The sequence below is a fragment of the Leiobunum rupestre genome, chromosome 2 (assembly GCF_980474605.1).
Source record: "Leiobunum rupestre chromosome 2, qqLeiRupe1.1.hap1, whole genome shotgun sequence".
Lineage (NCBI taxonomy): Eukaryota > Metazoa > Arthropoda > Arachnida > Opiliones > Sclerosomatidae > Leiobunum > Leiobunum rupestre.
The window spans coordinates 55477328-55482273 of NC_143385.1; the positions used below are offsets into that span (position 1 = coordinate 55477328).

Consider the following 4946-nt stretch of genomic DNA (forward strand, 5'->3'; position numbering starts at 1 on the left):
CTATTACCGTTAACCTCTAGAAGATTTTATGGAAAGTAGAAACCGAAGAGGTCGGGGGAAAACCACTTAAGCCAGTGGGGAGAGAACTTGCCCACTCAACGCAAAAGGAGTTGTTCCGAGTTTTCACCCAGTGCCATAAGCTGGGATCGAACCCAGCTCCTGTTGACGTGAGGCGAAAGTGCTAACCACTCCGCCGCCCCACCCTACTGTGAACTCCCCTTAATGCAATTTTTTGAAATTACTAGAAACTGAAAATTAACACCTTGAAACACATTTTAATTCTATTTCGTTACATTATGATAAGTCACAAAGCGTTCTTCGTTGCAGGCAGATATGTGCCATTGATAAGAGCCTAAGTATGATTTCTACGAGAGTTGTCCTGGCACGTTCAACTCTGGCTTCGAGAGCCTCTCTTCTTGGGAGATTCGTGTTTGACGGGCCAGACGTTGCGTTCGTACTCTCCCGGCATGTTTCCGTTTCCGGCTGGACGATAGTGAACCACCACGACGGCCTTCTTCAGCTCCGGCTGGCGCACTATCCCGACTCCCATCTCGTTCGTTGACCTCCAGATGATTTGGCTGAAGCGGATGGCTCCTACAACAGATGGACGACCACATCATTTCAAAAGGAGTAGAACAAGATGTAGTGCCAGATTTACCATTAGGCACTGTGCCTAAAGTGCACAGTGCCTAGGGACTACGGACGAGCATTTAGTGCCTACGAAAGAGCTGAAAGAGAGCTTTAAGAGCTTATGAGCCTGTGGCAAAAGTATGTTTGTCTGGGATTTGCTAATATAACTTCTATGGTCGAATCCTCGCCCGGCATACTTTTCCCACAGGTGCCTAGTTAGCCCATCTAGAGCTAAGTGCATAGGGCCTACGAACACCTAAATCCGGCATTGATTACATGTTTTTATTATTAAATTTAAATTTGAAGCATTTTTCAAACATTATATCAATCACCATAACTAACCCACTAAAAACATGAACAACCAAAGTGTAATATTAACTGAAAGGAAAACCCATGACCACGCTTTATTTGTCACACTGACCATTGATTATGAACAATATTTAAATCACCCTGTATATTAAATTAACAAGCGCCCTATTACAGCCCAACTGTAAATTTCAACAAAATATCAACCGCCCTGTACACTCTGTTTGAAAAGTCTTCGACAGCTGAAATTTTTGCCCTCTTTTTAATTCTGCTAGAAAACTATAATAGATAGCTCAATGAAACCAAATGCAACTATTATTTATTTTCCAATATCTTTCGTTATTTATTGGTTTCGTCCGCCAAAAATTAATAGTTTGGCGGGAACCGTCAAAACTCATTTTTGACAACTTTTTAAATATTGGTTCTACGGCACTGACTCGCGCGTTTTTGAATTCACAATGGTTGATTCATATTTAGAAAGTGGAAAAATTATCCCTCTACAACCAACGGTTGAGAAGTTATAGCGTTTCCAAACTTTCCTCGAAACTAGAAAACACCTAAAATGCATCAAGCGATTATAAATAACGCAACTTCGACGACAATTTGGAAACGCGATAACTTCTCAACCGTTGGTTGTAGAGGGATAATTTTTCCACTTTCTAAATATGAACCGGCCATTGTGAATTCAAAAACGCGCGAGTCAGTGCCGTAGAACCAATATTTAAAAAGTTGTCAAAAATGAGTTTTGACGGTTCCCGCCAAACTATTAATTTTTGGCGAACGAAACCGATAAATAACGAAAGATATTGGAAAATAAATAAAAGTTGCATTTGGTTTCATCGAGCTATCTATTATAGTTTTCTAGCAGAATTAAAAAGAGGGCAAAAATTTCACCTGTCGAAGACTTTTCAAACAGAGTGTACAATAACTCAATCACCCTGTCCTTTATCATAATCAGAGCCATTATTCTCGAAAACCGAAAGTAACTTTACCACAAAAAAAAGTCATTACAACACTTTATCAATCACCCTGTTCATTAGGAACATTTTTCAATAACCTTCTACATTAAACAAAAATAAGTTTTATCAATTAAAATAAAAACAGACTGCATTAGAAAATTGGCGCCATTAAAAATAAACTTGATAGTATCAAAAAAACATAGCCAAAATCTAAATATTTATAACCAAAATATCAAAATATAACATAGCCCACACCTTATCTATCCATAGTCAAGATAGCATGACGTACTATGCTCTAAAAAGAACGCCCAAAATATCCAACGCCCTGTAGACGTCAAGGTACACATAGAGGATAGCGCCGCCGATCAAACGCCGCCGCCGCCGATTATTTAGATAACGCCGAAACGCCGCCGCCGCCGCCGAAACATTTTCATTTCGCCGCCGAATTAATTTCCATTATTAAAGTATAATAATTAAGTTTTGAGATCTAAACTACATAGATTTTTCTTTTGGTAGTGCTACGATTCCTAGGCTGTTGGGTGCACCGTACTAGCGTTATAAAATTAAAAATAAATAATAATTTCCAAAAGATCTGGCACCACTGCACCGCGCGCACCAAGATTTTCTGCAGCAGATAGCTGGGATAGGAGAGAGAGAAATGAAAACGGCTTTGGAGTTGCCTCTCCTCGTATTTTGTAATAAGTACAGAAACGTATCAGCTGCATTGGCTGCATTCAGCAATAACTATTCTATTACATTTTAAAAATTCCTTTGATACAAAGGTAAAATAATTTGTGATAATAGACTTAAATGCGCGGGGAAAAACCGGATTTGGGGGGATGAAATTTATGCGGTAGAGGGCTGGCTCGTTGGTTGTCTGTACGATAATGGCGGCGCCCAGCAAAAGTTTCTAAAAAGAGTGTATAGATAATAATACTAGTGAAATGGTAGTAAATTAGTACAGTATTGTTATTACTAGCGTAAATGTTTTAGTTTAATAGTATCATATGTGACATAGTTACTCATAAGTGTGCCTCTGTTTAACATATCTGTATTAAAAATTTAAATGAGACCTTGTTTCACAGCCACCAAAGACTATATAAAGCTACGCGTAACTTTATATAGTCTTTGACAGCCACCAAAGAAAATACAGCACTAACGTCGCGTAAAACTGGTTTTAACTTCCTTCCCCCCTACGCGAGAACTAGTTTTGATGACGATAAAACCGTCATCGACTGGGAAGTGACGTCAATAACGTCATATCCTTGCAACAAGGTATCATTATGAAAAAATTCATTCAGGCACACTTATGATTAAATAAGTTACATCTGATAGTATGTAACCAAAGTTACCTCTTCTTTGTTTTGGAAACAAGTGGTTCCTATTTTAATAAAATACATTCTATTAAACATGTATTTTTTAAATGTGTTTAACAATTTAAGTTCTAGCGGTCTATTAAAAGGCTGGAGCTATTTCTGAGGGGGGGGCAGTTTTTCCCCTTAGGCGCCGCCGCCGCCGATTTTTTTCAACGCCGCCGATTATTTTCTGAAAATCGGCGCGCCACGCCGCCGCCGAACTAATTATCGTTCCCGCCGCCTCCGTTGAAAATTGGTTCGGCGCTATGCTCTAGGTACACATTTACGTAGATGCATGGTAGAAGTTTCCAAGGTCGAAGATCAAATATGGGAGACAGATGGCGCTTGAATTCTGAATCTTGAATTGGCACGAAATTCAAATATTTTCAGTAGTGCGTACGCGACTACGCGAATTGGCAGGAACTCGGAGCAACAAACACAGCACCCCACACAAGGAGAACGCAAACCGTCAAAAGTCGTGGATTTTCTTGTGCACGTTTTTCATTGGCTAGACGCTTTAGCACCTGCTGCCATCGGAAGGGGAAAATTTGGAAATTGTCTTCCCCCCATCCGTAAAACGTTCAGCGTAAAGGCTCGTCCAATGAAATTTGTACACAACACAGTGTTAGCGTGTTTAAACGCTAGCTGCGTTCTCCTTGTGTGGGGTGCTGTGTTTGTTACTCCTAGCGTAAACGTAGTTCAGAAATGATCAGCACTAACTAAAAATATAATTTACAATCAAGTTGGTCTTAATTGTAAACGTACATGTACGTGGGTTTAAAATCGAAAATCACCCAAAATCCTTAAAGGGGAACGGCCAAGCTTTTCCAAATATGGCCTTATTTCCGTATCAAAAGATTAACAAGACGTTCAATATACTAACACTTACCTTTTTTTGTCTTGAAAAATAGCTTTTGGCCCAAAACGTTGAAACGAAAAATAACGCCAGGTGTTTGGGTTTGAATTTTCGCCGCCATCTTAGGGGCTACCGCCAGCGCCCCTAACCCCGTATGAGCGATTTGCGAACTATCCTACCTTTTAAAATTGCCCATTTAGGCTTAAGTCTTTTATAACTGGAACGCGCCGCGCGTGCAAAACAAATTTTTCGCGTCTTCAGCAGCGCGCGCTTTTACGTTGTTTTTCTGTCTCACCGACTTCTCACCAGGTGTCGCGGCGGACGCGCGCTTTTCGATTTCCCGAAATTTCTTTATTTTATTAAAAATTAACCACTCAATATTTTTTGAAGCGGTTTTCGCCATAAATTTTAGTTTTTAATGGGCTATAGGGCTATCTAACTGGTTAAAGCTTGACCGTTCCCCTTTAATTTGCCAAATGACCAATCTTGGTTTTTTTGATGAGCATCGGATGCCTATCGTGACGTCAAATCGGAAACGTGAAAAATCGTACAGTAACAAAATGTTGGCATCGATTACTCAGCGATGTTTTTGATGAGCGTTACTGAACGAACTCTAGGGATAATCTTTTTACTCCTTCTGAAAAGGAGGTGTAAAGGAGTTAATCGGATTTGGTCGTCTGCTAGCCAGAATGTATCTGCTAAAAAGGTCACATGCAGCCATTTTGGAAAAACGTTTTTGCCATAGTCTTCTTCCCCTACTCCGAAATCTCAGAAAAAGTGAATAGTATCCACCTAGTTTGTTTAAGTTAGGAAAACGCGAGGAATTCTGAGCGTTTTCAA

The 4946-nt window shown here is 39.9% G+C and overlaps 1 long non-coding RNA gene across 1 annotated transcript; it reads right to left on the minus strand.

Moving 5' to 3' along the window:
- Positions 1 to 293: 293 nt before the first annotated feature.
- On the minus strand, positions 294 to 4261 carry LOC149958441 (uncharacterized). Its single transcript, XR_016478292.1, has 2 exons — positions 4140 to 4261; positions 294 to 594 (listed from the first exon to the last, which is right to left on the minus strand). It is a non-coding gene; the product is annotated as an uncharacterized LOC149958441 (long non-coding RNA).
- Between the last annotated feature and the right edge of the window lie 685 nt (positions 4262 to 4946).